Source organism: Plutella xylostella, chromosome 15 (assembly GCF_932276165.1).
Source record: "Plutella xylostella chromosome 15, ilPluXylo3.1, whole genome shotgun sequence".
NCBI lineage: Eukaryota > Metazoa > Arthropoda > Insecta > Lepidoptera > Plutellidae > Plutella > Plutella xylostella.
The window spans coordinates 8,642,426-8,659,586 of record NC_063995.1 but is presented as its reverse complement, the minus strand read 5'-3'; positions in this window follow the sequence as shown (position 1 = coordinate 8,659,586).

Below are 17,161 nucleotides of genomic sequence, written 5' to 3'. Positions count from 1 at the left end.
ACTAACGTGCGCCACTGCAAGACAGCTGATCCTAATTATTTTTTAAAGACCGTATTACCTTTATTTAAGGACATACGTGGGTGGTCTGAAAAGTTTCCGACCTAACATAGATACAAGATTTTTTTTCTTAAATTTTTTTTTTATTCTTCTACATAGCCTGTAAAACAGTAATTAGGCGGCGCCAAAACACGGATTTAGTGCGCCTAAACTGCGCCAACAGAGCATTGGAAATGTTCATTCGAACACGTCGTTGGTCTGAAGTTAGCAAACGCGGCAGCCAACGCGCGGACAGCCTTCTCATGCCTAAATCTTGATTTAATATGTGATAAACACGTTTTCTGGACATTTTAATTGCCTCTGCTATCTCTCTCACTTTAATTCGGCGGTCGTCTAACACCATTTGGAGAACTTTAGCGATGTTATCGTCAGTAGTTACAGTTTTTGGACGTCCCGAACGTTCATCATCTCCGAAGCTCTTACGGCCACGTTTAAATTCGGCTGCCCAAAATTTTACAGTGGTAAATGACGGTGAAGAGTCCCCGTACACAGAATTTAAGTCATCTTTGATTTGCGTAGGGGTATTCCCTTTCAAAAACTAATATTTTTAGACAGCTCGATACTCGATTTTTTCAATTTTCACAGAAATGCTCACTTCGACTCACTCAAACGACTGTAAAATAAAAACCACGCGTCAAAAATGGCTGAAACTTTGAAGTGTTGCTGTCAAAAGATGCACAGTTACATTCCCTGACTTTAATTGATGTGTGTTGCCATCTTCACGTTGAGGTCGGAAACTTTTCAGACCACCTACGTACATACATACATCCATCCTGACGTCCCTCAGCATTGACAAGGACATAGGTATCTAATATATATATATATATATATATATATATATATATATATATATATAGGTATATAAATATAGTATCAATCGGTTTTTTATAAAATTATAATTATATTTAACTATAAGTAAATAACTGACAATGATAAAAATACTTTGCAAAATGACACCCGCGCGTTGGTTTTAATTCATTACAAATTATTACAGATAACGCGAGGGTGACATTTTCTAGAGCGGTTGGGCCTTACAAACGCTCGATAAGGTCGATGTTAGTTAAAGTTCCTTCATTCAACTTTGCATTTTGAGTTTCAAATGTATATCTAGACCTCCGTTACCTAGAATACCTGGCACTTACTATAAGTACTAAGTATCTAAGTATAGGTACAATGAAACAAGCTTTTAATATAATAATACGGTTACGATTTTAATTAAGGTTTCATATTTTTACTACCGCACATATTTTAACGATTACTTACGTAATTAAATAAGTAAGGTAACACACCAAAAACGTCCCTAAAATTACATAAATATCAATGAAAAAGCATATTGTCAAAATAATCATTACAGTAATTTAGTTGCAGAAAGAATGTACTGGGCATACTTTAGGAATCAGAGAGTCACAAACACATTTACAGTCTGCTAATCTATTTTCAATATCTTCGACTAACATCTTGACGTGGCATATTGGAACAGTTTTACAATCACAATTCTGAGAAGCAACCTCAGATAGTTCACAGCCTATCGGGAAATATAAAGGATCACCAGGAACACTTTCCACGTTCTCTAAAAGCGGTAAATCACCAACGGCACTGGGACTACTACCAAAAACATTCTGAACAAATGTGTTAGTCGTTAGTTTTTTTCTTCTATTAATACTACTAGAATCTTTTAGTATCATAGTTTCTGGACTACTCACACTAGTCATCGTGTTACGTCTTGTGTTACAAACATACTGTACGCTTTTAACCTCGGTAGCAATTGCTTTGTACTCTTGTTTACAAAATTGTTCATCATGAAATAAATCATTAACATTTCTTTTATCAGTAGGATTTAATGCATTATCCATAATATAAGCTACATTTTGTGGAAGTGATTTATCTAAGTAGTGATTGTATAAGGTAGAAGTTTTATCATTATTATTCCGGAGAACACATTTAGCACAATCGCATTGACTGAGTGGTTTATCACAAGAGCATTCAATAGTACAACCTACATAAGGTAGGGCTAAAGCTCGGTCTATATTATCACCAATAATTTCGGTACAATGCCGGTTACTTTCAAACTTATCAGTTTCTTTTTTAATAACATGGGATTTATCTTCGTGATTTGGTTGAGTACTGTTATCATAGGCACATAAACATTCAAAAAAGGTACTACCACGTTCTTTTTCCTGTGATCCAAACTCAAGACTGCTTTGGTTCCCATTATCAGTAACTGTTAAAACTAATGCATCACATCCTTTGTTTTGGGCATCAAAATACCTCGATACTTGAGATGGGACATCACACTTCACAAAAGACTTTTGAGTTGTTTCATCGATTGCATTTTGAATTATTTTAGCACTTACATCAGTAGTATTACAGTCTTTCGCGATAACCTTAGATGTTTGACTAATATTGTCTTTCTCTAATTTTATAGGAGTATGTTCAATATTTTGCTTTGGTGATTCTGACTTGCAACGTTTTTTAAGCCGTTCAAAGTCGTTATCTATATGTTTATTTACTTTGTTTAAAATATCATTCAGACTATTACGATCATTTTCTACTGTGGTAGAGCAGGAACACTGAACTCTTTGAATTTTTGTTTTTAAATATTCTTGCAATAGGATATAGGCTCTGTTCCAACTATGTTCCATTTGCATCTCTGTATTACACCTGCAAGTTATGCTATTAGTGTTTTTGAATATAACTTCTTGAACATTATGTAAAATGGATGTCAATAACTTTTCTTCTTCATCTTTTGAAATACATGATCGATTAGATTCGTAATTAACATTCCTTGTAAACTCTTGTATTTTTTTCTTTAAATGTTCTCTTATTAATTCATAAGTATTAACTTCCAAGTTTTCAGATTCTTCTTTTAAGAAATTGTTATCACAACAAACGCATGGCTCATCTTTACGAGAGTATACTTCAAATTCTCTCATTAGGCTTTGGGTGTCTAGAGCTTCATCTTTAGTCTGCTTGGTTCTTTTGTATGGTAAAAATATTCTATCAACCATTCCTTCAATTTCTTTAAGGTTTTGATTGCAATTACAAGTTTTATTCTCATTTGAATTTGAAGTTATATCGGTTACAACGGCCTTGTTTATGACATTATGAGTGCATTTTTTATTACTAAAAGGAACCATTTTACTGTATTTTTTATTATTATCACTTCCAGAATTTACTCTATAACTATCCAATACCTCAGTTTTAAATGGTTTTAAACATTTGTCGTTCTTTAATGTAACGCCCAAAAAATTAACATCATAATCATAGTTAGACGGAAACAAATTAGATTTTCTTATAACATCGTATATTGTTTCCTTAATGCTGTTATTTTCATTCATTTTAATGTTGTAATTTATGTCATCGATGGTAACGGTTTCTGGTAATTTATTTGGTGCACTCAAAGAAACAAATGGGTTAACAGGTAAGTTATCCAAAAGTACCTCATTTGCGGTAGAATTTTTAACATAATCTATTTTAGATTGTTTTTCATACTCACATTTGCAATTAGTAGCATTTATTAGTTTTGAATTTATACATTTAAAATCATAGTCAGCTCCACACCTACAGTTATGTTCTATGCTCTTATCTAAATTTATTTCACCCATGTATTCTGATTCTGTTCCACAAACTTTATCATTTTTATTACCTTTATAATTACTTTCGTTGTTTGTAAACAAAGGTTTAGCAGAAATCCCCTTTGAGATTCCATTTTTATCAATATTCTTGATTTTTTGCTTCCCCGACTCGTCTAAATTACTTTCCGTTGAAAACTTAACATTAGCGGATTTTTCTTCAGTAACGTTTGTATCAAAATTCGGTATTGAATAATCATCATCAACTATCTTATTTGCTACTCCATCAATACTGTGGGTTACATCATCTAATGTCGGTGCTGCCTGATTTCTTTCTGTATAATTATTTTCCATAGTAATTCCAAATATTCTATCCTGATTAACAATGTTAAGATTAAAATCAGATTCCATATTTCTTTTTCTTTGGGACCCATCTGAATGCCTATTGCTTCTATTACTTACACAGTTAACTATCTGGCGCATTTTATTCGTCGAATCAATCAAGCTTGTTATAGCATTACTGTTTTTCTCGCTACAAATACTTGTAGGTGGGTTTTCTTGAATTTCATTTTGTGTTTCGAAGTTTGGAAGCATATCCTCGTCACTCGAAGTTACATTCTTCTTACCGGATTCATGTGACTTACTTGTAATGTTCTCAGACTTGTTTATATTATTTTTTGAAACATATTTAGATTTTTCAGAAAGGATTGACATTGGACTTAAAACTTTTAAAAAGTTATTCGAATCGGTCTGGTATTTTTTTTGGTTGCTCACTTTTATCAATGGAACAGCAAATTCATTCAAAGTGTCCAGGTGTAATTGATTATTTATTTCCTTTGAACTATGAACATCAAAAGTCGCTAAACGAACTGATTCATTCGTAGGTAGCTTTAAATTAAAACGTTCGTTTTCTAGTATGTCTTTTTCAGGTATCTCAGATGGAATTTTCAAGGAAATAGAGCCAGTATTGCATTTCAGTACGATTTCTTTTGAATCACTAACAGATTTAATATTATCTTTATGGTTTATAGGCAATATTGAAACAGTATTACTATTAAAATCGCAATCGTCTCTTTCTGATCTTTTTAGAGTAATTTGATCATTCTGTTTTCTAGCTAATTGTGTTTTTAACGTTTCTTGAAAGTCATCGTTAGTGTCATCGACATGTGCATTTATATTTTTTCGTAGATATGACAAAGATTTTAATACTTCATTTATTGACACACTAGCCGGTATTTTATTGAAGCAAACACATGAATCGTCACATAGTTTTCTTTCCTGTGATTCAGTTCTATGTAAGTTTGCTTCTATTGTATTTGTAGCATTATAAGATATGTTTGATTCTGTATTTATTGTTGTTGTTTCACATACTGGTATGTCATCTTCATCTGAAGGAATGTTAGGCTGGGCTTCCATCAAGGTACGATCATCTTTCTCCACGGTGTAACACATATTTACGGTAACCGGTTTCTTCCCACCCATTTTACATTGATTCATAGATTTTCTACGTTTAGAACCACCACATTCTACCTGTAGATTCTTTAACATACTCGCTTTATTAAACTCATTGAATTTTACTATTTGTTCATTTGTGTCACACCGATTCAACTTTACTTTCACATTTCTGATTTCTTTGGAACTTTTCGCCTGAAAAATATAGGTATATATAAATATGAAATAGTATAATTTTCCGAATACTTTTTACTTAAAATGACAAATTGGATGATTGCCTTAATTTTTAAATAAATGTTTGTGTAAATTGAATTATAATGAGACATACCTGATATTTTGGTTTATCCATTTTCACTGAATGTTTCTTTGCGTCTCGCGTGTTCCCTTCAGCTTCAATCTTGTCATGTTCTAATTCGCATCGCTACAAAAGCAGAAATCCGTATACAAATAATGTTACGCGATTAACTGGAAAGTGGTGAGTTTACCAATACAATTACATACCAAATTTCGTTTCAGCTCCTTACTTTCCTTATTGAAAGTGGTAAATGCTCGATTAGGACCCTAAAATAAAAGGTCCTTTAGTACGTTGGTATTTTTAAAAAACTTAGTTTAATTTGGCACATAAGTATACCACATTATTATCAGTGAATCTGATATACTTAATGAAATCTCATTACTTATTTTAAAAATATTTCTAAAAGGAGACAAACGTATACATATACGAACCGAAGCACGCTGAACTAATTTCACAATCTTTTGTTCCATTAAACTTAAGTCCGTCTTTTTAATTGATTCCTGGAATCAGTAATAAATCAAATTGACTACGCAAGTCATGTGACCTCATCAGTAACAAATGTTTATTTTATATCAAATATCGTGCTTAAAAGGGGCCTCCTCGACTGACGTAGCCGTGACGTCTGCGGCTAATCTGATTGGCTAATCTTTCACCACGATGACAAACCCTAGTCAAACTCCAGTTTGTTACATACCGAGTAACTAGTCGTGCATAATTCTATTGTAATTTCTGTGTTTGTGCAATAAAGTATTATCTATCTAGATCAAACACGGTGGTACAGTTCGGTTCAAACAGCTTGATAGTTCTGAAGTTGGCAGCGAATGCACATCAAACTAACAAACCGCCTATTCATTATTTCAAAGATTGACAGTTGGTTAGTATGACCTGTTTGACACAGAACAAAGTATAATAGGAGACAACCTCAGGAACTATCAAGTTGTTTGGTCCGAACTGTACCCTCTTGAGATCCTCGATCTGTGAGCGCAGCAGCGTGACGTGGTTGAGAGTCCTGCGCCAGCGCGAGGCCCCGCCCGGCCCGCCGCCGCCGCCGCCTGTGCCCTGGCTCCGGGTCTGCGGCTGCACTTGGCAAGTGTACACTGAAATGTGTACAGGGTAGTTTATTTGTCAAACATTTATCAGATGTATGATTCTTCTGTTAGATTTTTGACGGATAAGTGATGCTGATGGCTAGTATGTGGTAGTTGTATGGTAGCAGTACTATATGAAAGACTATAAACAGGAAAATTGAGTGCTATATAAGACGGATCGATCTAAGAATGTGCTGAAGATGATTGAACTAAAATATATGCTCTACATAATTTCTAGCTCCACTAGTCACTAGCGGCGCTCACCCCGGGTGTCGCAGCGGCAGGGGTCACAGCTGTACTGGGAGGCGGCGGACTGCTGCTTCATCAGCTCCTCGGCCAGCTCCCGGGCGCGCGCCTCCAGCGCCTGGCACGACGTGGGGCACGGCGGGCCGCGGTCCGCGCAGCACGCGCCGATCCACTGGCAGGAGGATAATAATGTTGAATGTCTACATCAGATAAGTAGACCATAGTTGCTGGACGAGGAATAAAATATGAATTTGGCCTGAAATGAGTATGGTCAGCATTTATGGTGTTATTCTTTTGTTTTTGGTGCAAATAGTGTGATCCCAAACCTTAGCATGATACATTTCAATGGACGCAGCGATTGCGATTTCCATTTCCCCGACGAGCAATTGCAGGAAGTAGTTCTTCAAATGTATCTTGAGGTCGGTGCTGCGGTCCCAATTGTGTTTGTCGTCGAGGCACTTGAGCAGCTGGCAGGGCATGGAGGAGCCCGTCAGCCCGAGCTCCTCCTGAAGGCCTCCAAACAGGCTGTGCAGCAACTCTGTGAGCAGCCGGCAACGTAGGGTCGTGCATGAACAACCTTTCTGGAATGCGAAAGTAGACTTTGTTACGTGGAATTTTGTACTGTTTTAAAGGCTTTAAGTCTTCATAAACTTGTAATGTATCGTCCATAGTGCAGGAATTTGTTGGACTTTCGCCTCTCCTACTCATAGTCAATGTAGAGGACCTTTTATAAAGTTGTAACTGTAGCAAGTTGTCCTTTTGGGAAGTTGTATGTTCGGGAAGTAGTCTGGACCTAAAGGATAGTAGCGGGTACTTGCCAAGGGCTTCCCGTCGGGCGGGCAGTAGCAGACCACGGCGAGCGAGGGCGTGCGCTTCGCCTCCACCGCGGCGTCCTCGGGCAGCTGGCAGCGGCACTCCGCCACTGTCACCTGTCATCAAAACACGTTTAAAACGACCTATCATGCGACGCATCATGTCCACATATCCACTTTGATCGGTAAAAGTACAGCTGAAAACGTGGAATCTATTCCACGCCATTGCAAACCTTATTTTCCAATTATAAACGGCTAGCTGTGAGGCGATGATTTAGATCACTGTGCATTTTATACTGGTGCTTCCGTTTCCTTCCTTTCAGCCTACGTGTGTGAGGAAGTATGATACTTATACTAGGTACCACCCTAATAACCAGTGTATCCTTTTTGCAACATCTTGTATGTATGAGGAAGAGTTCCTGACCTGTATGTCCCTCAGCTAGTGCTACTTTGATCATGCATCTTTCATGTCCTAACTACTCCTAACAGAATATGAATTTGTACGATATGTCCACCGTGTGTGTGTCAGACCTGCATGTCCCCCAGCTCGAGGCGGCGGCGGCGCAGGTCCTCCAGCGCCTCGCTCACGGCGGTCTCGCACGCCAACTTGCACTCCCCGAGGGCCTTCTCCGTCTGCTCCTTCTTCTTGCGCAGCTGTTCCAACTGTGAAAATACTGACTGTACTACCACAAAAATCATTAAAAACTGTTTAACAAGTGTTTAAAATTAAATTTGACAGATTTTTTAGGCGTTTGACAGCGCTAAACATCTGTTAAATACTGTCTAAGTTTTTGTGGTAATAGTTTCGAATTCACCGTCGCTATAGTGTATAATTTGTATTTCTTTAATTATCACTCTAGTCAACTCCAGTGGCTATAATGTCCGTGGCTTTTGTTACACAACAGTTAAACTACGATTTGAACAAAGTTTAAGTTGCTAAGTAATTTTTATACAGATACGGGGATCCGTACCCCATCCGTATGTTGGGTTTTTAAATTGACCAGAGCTTATTTTTCAAGTAGAATTGTACATTAATTGCTAAGCTATATTTATTAGCGTACTATAACATTAAACTAACAGTAAATAGATACGTAGTATGTCGTGAACCGATATACGTATCCACTTTATTCACCTAATGTAGCGTTCTCCTGACGGTAGCGTTATATCGAAAATAAAGTGTAATGTTTCGTTGCGTGAAACGAACTATGCTACATCAACCAGGCGCCCGGCCAATATTTGTGGCTTCAGTGGCCCGGACAGTTGTTTTAAGATTATATGCACATATTTAGTATGTACGGTGGCCTGCGCCTAAAAGTATACAGGCGGAGTTTTTAAAATAGCGATCTCAAGCTCACATGCTGCTCAAGGACATCCACATAAACACCACTGCTACACACATCACACACAACACGTCCCCGGATTTATAACAGATGTAGCTGGTCCCTTCATCATCAGGGATCGCTATTTTAAAAACTCCGCCTGTATACTTTTAGGCGCAGGCCACCGTACCTATCTATTATTATAATCTAAGCAGCAATATCCCTCCTTTTGTATCTGTGATGGTTAATTGCGCATTGTCACGGTTAACTTTCATAATAATTACTGAATCTAATCCTTTACAGTACAAATTATAACAGCTTGAGACATAAATAAATATGAGCAAAGCGCCTAATACTATAAGTAACCTAATAAAAGTAGGTAGGTACTCACACAATTTACTATGCATCCTCCTCCCGTGCAAATGTATATTGCTTTGGCTTACAGCATATTTGCAGAAGCATAGCATAGACAAATAAACTCTGTTTGATTAATTTAAAGTATCAAGAAAGTCATGTGTGCATTAGTTTTCTTGTATCAAGTTAAATATTGAGGAAACATATCACCGTGAAAATATTTTTTCGCTAAGATAATGTCTTTATTGTGCATATCAATGATGAGAAGAACTTTTCGAAATCATCGCAGGATTTTGATATTTAAATCATCATGATTTGCTTATTTTTTTAATGTCATCTTTATAAATATAACCTGTGATGGTTACCTATTTGGGATAATTAAATACACGATCATACAAAATCATTTTTAATAATTATAATTTGCAATATTGCCGGCATCAGGCGTTTTTATACGAAAAAACATGATTGTAGCCTGCAATGACGATAGCTTATAGGAAATATCAATATTAATGGACATTAATAATACTTTATTTTATGATTGGCTTGGATAAACCCAGTTCCAAGTAAAGTACTTAGGAACATAAATCAAGTCAAAACCCAATAAAAATAATAATATTTTACTACTTATAAACATTTTTACGGTACTGTGTACTAGCTGTTCCCGCGAGCTTCGCTTTGCCTTAAATTGTTTTCCCGTGGGAATTCCACGAAAAAAAAGTAGCCTATGTGATAATCTAGTGTGTCAGTTAACTCCATACCAAATTTCATTATACCGAACATATTATATTCAATCGGATCAGCCGTTTTGGCGTGAACAAGTAACAAACATACACACATACTCACAAATTTACGCATTTATAATATTAGTAGGAAATAGAATTGAGTAGTGGCTTACCTGTTCCGTCCGAGTGTCGTTCTCATCTTCCTCGCGTTTCAAAGCGGCGGCGGTCTGTGTGATGGAGTTCTTGATGTCCTTCAGCTCCTTGGCCCGCACACGCTCGGCCTCCAGCGCCAGCAGTCTAGCGGCTTCCAGGTCATTCTTCACGCTGTTCATCTTGTTCTTTGCTTGCTCTTCTTTGAACTGCAAAACGGTTGCACAGGATATAAAATAGTATATTCTAAGGTAAGTAATCTAAATAGCATACGAAAACATTCCAGGACCATAATTATAATTGAATCAAAAATGATAACCTTTACATGCTACAAACCTGATTGTCTCTTTCATACTGTAAGCAATTGCATTGCTGCTTCGACAATGTCCCCTTCTTCTTATTGGCATCTTCGTTGAGCTGATGCCGGGTGCAGGCCAGCTCGCACATAGCCTTCTCCATCTCCATGAGTTTGCTCTTCTCTGCCTCCACCGCGGCTATCCGCGTCTTTAAGTTTTCATCCAACTCACTCGTCACTTTCTTGTACTCCTCGTATTCTTCTTCTACATGCCCCAGCTAGAACCAAAGCACATAAATGATATTATAGTTACCGTACAGCGATTGTCCGTTTCCAATTTGTAAGAAAAAAAATTCCGTGTACAAGTAAGTAATAGACGACAAAAACCTCTGGCACATGCTCACCTGTTTAGCGATATTCTCCTCCTTTTCCTTAGAGAGCTGCAGTTTCTTCTGGAAGCCCCGCTCGAGGTCCTGCCAGGCGGCCTCGGCGCGCTGCAGCAGCTCGGCGCGCTGCGCCTGCCGCCGCGCCAGTTGCCGCGTGCGCGCGCGCAGCTCCGCCGCCACCTCGCCCGCCGGCTCGCCCTCCTCCGCTGACGTCACTGACTCCTCGTCGGCCGCTTCGTCGGGGCCACTCGCGAACGACTCTGCCGCATTCGCGTCTCTGCTCCTTCGTTTGCAGCATCTCTGTTGCTGGAAGTTTTTAAAATGAAAGAAGTCCCGCCATATTTTAAGAATTAAGGTAGATAGGTAGGCACTTTTCATTGCTACGTTGTGTAAGTTTTGTCCAATTATTTCTGATTACAGAGACATATTATACCTAAGTAGGTATGTAAAATCAGCACCAATCTTACCAATTGATTGTTATTTGAAGAAGGAGCTCTCAGCGGCGGGCGAGGGAGAGCCGACGACGGCTTCGGTGGTCCCTTACAGCAGACCCGACGAGAGGTGGTGGGCGCCTGCCCCGAGCTGTCCTCCACGCGCATGACCAGCGGCCGCGCGAGGCACGGCGGGGACGCCCACGGACGCTCGAGGCTGGGCTGCGCTGAGGCCCGCGGCCGTGCACAGCCTGGCTGCGTCCACAGCCTCGGCCTCGGCAGCGCCGGCAGCGTCACCACCGGCCCCATCACCGACGGCCTGCTCCCATTCATTCCCACATGGGAAGTTTGAATCACACAATCGCTGTAGTTCTTAAACTGTACAGGCTGCTGCTGCTCTGCCTCTCCGTGCACTTCTTGTATAAGCGACGCAACGTGGGCTTTAGCTTTCTCTCTAGATTCGACCAACCTGTCAATAATTCGAGTATTTATTATTTAGTCTACGCTATTTATAAACTCTCGTTTAGCCATATCAAGGAATAGGAAAGTTCACCCACGTTGTTTACCGACGATCGTGGTATGGCTAGATATTACCCGGATCACTGTATACCGGACATCACTAAAAGATAATTGACCATGTTAGGGACGTAATTGCTTATATTATATTATGTTTCATCAAATATGACTCGTTGGACTATAGATACTTAGAATGTTTTCTTCAGCAAGCAGATTGCTTAAACTTAAGTACTCCTATACGCCGTACGTGCTGCCACTACTACTACTTGCTACTTACTGCAGCAGGCTGTCGACGCGGCGGTGGCCGAGCTGCTGCCAGGCCAGCAGCGCGCAGGCCAGGTGGCGCTGCTCGCTGGCCAGCGCGCGCGACACGGCGCCGTACGCGCTGCTGCTCACGAGCTGCGACACCTCACGCAACGCGCCCTGTGCCAGCAAATGATACCTAATTATTTAAATTATCTATCTATACAATCCTAATCCTAACTAATATTATAAATGCGAAAGTAACTGTGTCTGTTTGTCTGTCTGTCTGTTACTCTTTCACGCCAAAACTACAGAACGGATTTGAATGAAATTTGGTATACATATGGTATAGACCCTGGGAAAGAACATAGGCTACTTTTTATCTCGGAATTCCCATGGCAAAACTTTTTAAGGCGAAGCGAAGCTCGCGGGCACAGCTAGTCCTAATCCTAACTAATCCTAACTAATATTATAAATGCGAAAGTAACTGTGTCTGTCTGTCTGCGTAAATAGTTTTCATTTAGAAAAAAAAAAAAAAAAAAAAATCTGTCTGTCTGTCTGTCTGTCTGTCTGTCTGTCTGTTACTCTTTCACGCCAAAACTACTGAACGGATTTGAATGAAATTTGGTATACATATGGTATAGACCCTGGGAAAGAACATAGGCTACTTTTTATCCCGGAATTCCCATGGGAAAACTTTTTAAGGCGAAGCGAAGCTCGCGGGCACAGCTAGTAATATACAGGGTTATTGGTTAGTAGACCTGATCCTTTTAGGAGGTGATAGAGGAAGGCATTTCCAGTCGATTATACCCTATAATGCATTATCCGAAACTTAACCATTTCTAAGATATTTAATATTCAAAGATTTTTTGAATTTTTGTTAAAATTTCATGTTTAAAACCGAAAATAAAAAAAACTAGCCATATTTCAATACTTTTTTTGTTTGTTTAGCATTAGTAACATCTTAATAAACTAATTAAAATAATCAAATATGCATTATTCGACTTAAATTAGACACAATACCTCATAGATAAACATTTCTAAAAAATATTCAAAACCTAAAAACAAATAAGTTAAATTAAAAAAGAATTTCATGTAACAATTTTTTGTGCACTTCAGCTTAAAAACATTGTCAACTTATAAGCTTTCAAATGAGATATTTCAATATCAAATCGATTTAGGTATCACCAAGATATGGCCAAAACAATCAGAGAAGGCGGACAAAATTCAACAGAAAAACTAACAAAATTAGCGCAATTTAAAGGTAAAAAGTGTGATGGTTTTCAGTCCTGTTCACTTTAGTATGGAAACCCCTGTTGAGTTTTCTCCGCCTTCTCTGATTGTTTTGGCCATATCTTAGTGATACCTAAATCGATTTGATATTGAAATATCTCATTTGAAAGCTTATAAGTTGACAATGCTTTTAAGCTGAAATGCACAAAAAATTGTTATATGAAATTCTTTTTTAATTTAACTTATTTGTTTTTAGGTTTTGAATATTTTTTAGAAATGTTTATCTATTTTGAGGTATTGTGTCTAATTTAAGTCGAATAATGCATATTTGATTATTTTAATTAGTTTATTAAGATGTTACTAATGCTAAACAAACAAAAAAAGTATTGAAATATGGCTAGTTTTTTTTATTTTCGGTTTTAAACATGAAATTTTAACAAAAATTCAAAAAATCTTTGAATATTAAATATCTTAGAAATGGTTAAGTTTCGGATAATGCATTATAGGGTATAATCGACTGGAAATGCCTTCCTCTATCACCTCCTAAAAGGATCAGGTCTACTAACCAATAACCCTGTATATTACTAGCTGTGCCCGCGAGCTTCGCTTCGCCTTAAAAAGTTTTCCCATGGGAATTCCGGGATAAAAAGTAGCCTATGTTCTTTCCCAGGGTCTATACCATATGTATACCAAATTTCATTCAAATCCGTTCAGTAGTTTTGGCGTGAAAGAGTAACAGACAGACAGACAGACAGACAGACACAGTTACTTTCGCATTTATAATATTAGTTAGGATTCTGATAATACATTATAGGGTATAATCGACTGGAAATGCCTTCCTCTATCACCTCCTGAAAGGATCCGGTCTACTTGCAAATAACCCAATGAAGAAAGTGACTGATAGGGCATCAACACACATCCCAAACGGCTCAAGCTACAATCATGAAACTTGGCTTAAGTTTGTAAGAAAGTCCTTATGTTTATCGCGGATTTCTCACGAGAAAACTTTTAAAGGCGAAGCGAAGCTCGCGAGAATAGCTAGTTATAGAGGTTATAGTATAAATACCAACTATGCCGATGTAGCGCTATATAGTTAGGGTATTCGCACAGTTATGGAGACTGACCAACCAGAGGAGAATTGACTCGGAAATTCGGCTTAAGAAGTGGAGCTGGATTGGCCATACGCTGCGGAGATCCGAAGACCATCCACCCAAAATCGCCCTGACAAAGTGGGCTGCATCTGGCAAGCGAAAGAGGGGACGGCCAAAAACCACGTGGCGTCGCACTGTCGTGCAGGAGGCAGCCGCCCTCGGCATGAGCTGGCACGAAGTCGAAGGCATGGCACAGGACCGGTCAGAGTGGAAATCTACACTTCGAGCCCTATGTCCCTGATTAGGGATCCCAGAACCTGATGATGATGATGATGATGATTCGCACTCAAAAGTGGCAAAACATGAAAAGCTCTTCTGAAAACTAAGATTATCAGCACACAATAACATAATATATTAACCTCTAAATTCATGTTCGGATTCTGTTCCAAAGCCTTGGTAATATTCCAGAGTATGAGTGAGTTCATGGAAGCGCGGTCGTCGGGCTCAGCCGCGCCGCCACCGCCGCCGCCGCCGCCGCCCTCGCCTCGCTTCTGAGAATATCGCATACGTACATTATTGATACGACACTATAAATATTCAATATTCAATAAACTGCATGACATCAAACGATTGATCTATTTCAAACCTTACCGGGTTCTCGTCCATTTCGCATTCAATTGGGTCCATTGTTGAGCGCGACTGCTTGCATCTCTGAGTTCGCTGTAAGGACTTGGTGCTACACTATTAATTTTGAAATGTAAATAAATAAATTTTAATTTTGTCGCAATGTCATAGTCACTTTGATGACTTTTCAGAATTAAAGCGTTAAAGTTTTTTTCTGAAGAAGCAATATAAAATTATTTGACTGCCACAAACTGAGCGTTCAATCTAATGTATATAATCAAAGTCTACACATTATTTATGATTCTACAATCATATTTGATACTATCACGAAGTGCTTCCTATAAGCAACTTTTTATCCCCGAATTCCAGCGGGAAACTATAAAGGCGATTCTGTAAACCTAGTACCGTCTAAAACATACTCATCCTAGGTATTCAAAATTTTCCAACTATGATGACGAACAACGATGAAAACTAGACGAAAATATCAAACACAAAGACCTCTAAAAGCAAATGCGCTGTACCAACAACCTAACGACGGAATTTTAAATATTTATAATCGAGCACAGCTCGACATTACATATTTATAAAGGAGTTAACTTGTTATTTATTTCCAGCTCATGTATTTCGATGATTCATCAAAGTTAATACGTAACAGCCATGTCGAGTGGATGTGGTCGAGAGGAAAAAAGTAGATGGTTGAAGGGGTCGATACACCGCGACCCACGGCGGCGGCGGCGGCGGCGGCGGGGCGGCGCCGGCGGCCGGTTCCCGCGCCCGCGCCGGTAACGGTCCGAGCCTTCCAAGTATAGCCTCCATCGCCAACCACGCCGACTATTTATAGCCCAGCAGCCGGATTAGCGAGCCTGCAACAAAATACCCTACTTAGAAGTTAATGAGCGCACCGAGGCGGGCATGCACCGCTCACGTGACCGGCGGCGGCGCCAGCGCGCGGCGGCAGCGGCGGATAGCGAGTGTGGGCCCCGAGGCGCTAGTCACACTGTGGCAATTAAGAAAAACCGCCATCACAGGGTAGATCTATTTACAATGTTTAAATTACGGTTTATAGGAAAGTTTACATAAGTATAACCTGTAAATACAAGCTATATTTGCTTGTGCCACTTTTCACTCCTACTTCTTGATGAACGATTTTATCATTGAGTGGACCAGTCGAAACGTCGATATCCAAATGTACGCTCCATACCATACCAATACTTACTATATTTTTTAGACAAGTATCAAACCCGTTAATTGTAAAAAAGGGGTGATTTTCCTGTACCGATCGAAAGGGTTAATTATGAAATAAAATAAACAAAGTTTACATAGATATGCGTAATAAATAATGCATAATGTAGGTATATAATTATGTATACAGCCTGGAGACTACCTTATAATAATACCCCTTAATTTGTACATAAAAAACGGGCCACAACTACAGAACTATTTATACTATTCCAAATAAAACAGCTTCAATACTGAATGCAATACTTATTTTATTTTATTTTATTTTATTTTATTTTATTTTATTTTATTTATTAGCAAAACAAACAGCATTATTTTAAAAATAAATTATCACTAAAGAACTTACAACTAAAATGCCAATTACATGTTTCGACTATACACCAAAATATAAGAGCTTAAATATTTTTAATAACTAAGGTATCTACATTGAAGGCCAAAAAATATAATAATAATAATATATATACAATTATGAATTATGAAATTAATATATGTATACAATTATAAAATTAATTAATTTAGAATAAGAACTATGATTACAATTTACAAAAACAAAAAAAAATTAAAAATATTACATAATTTACATACGCAAGCGGGGGTGAGTGTGTGTGTGTATGTGTGTTTTTGTATGTATGTGTGCATGTGTGTGATGAAGTGTTTGTGAAATACTATTGCAAGAGAAACAAAAACTTCAGTAGCTGGCTTGCATAAGTACCTAGATAATAATGTACCCAGACTTATTTAATTCTATTGCTATTTGTTATACAAATGATGGGAATTTAAAGAGATTTATACCAATTATGCCTTGATTTGTTCATTTGCATTCTAATCAATGATGTTTTATATAGAGATTTCAAACAAATTAATTAACTTCGTTCTTATATAGACAAAAAAATATGAATTCGTAGCAGGATTCAGGTCATAGCGTTGGAAGAGTTTTAAGCATGCACTTTAGAAGCAAAAATTTACATTTCCAGTGTTAGATCAATTTTAATTCGATCTTGTTACTTGGTATACTTACTTATCATTGACAAAAATA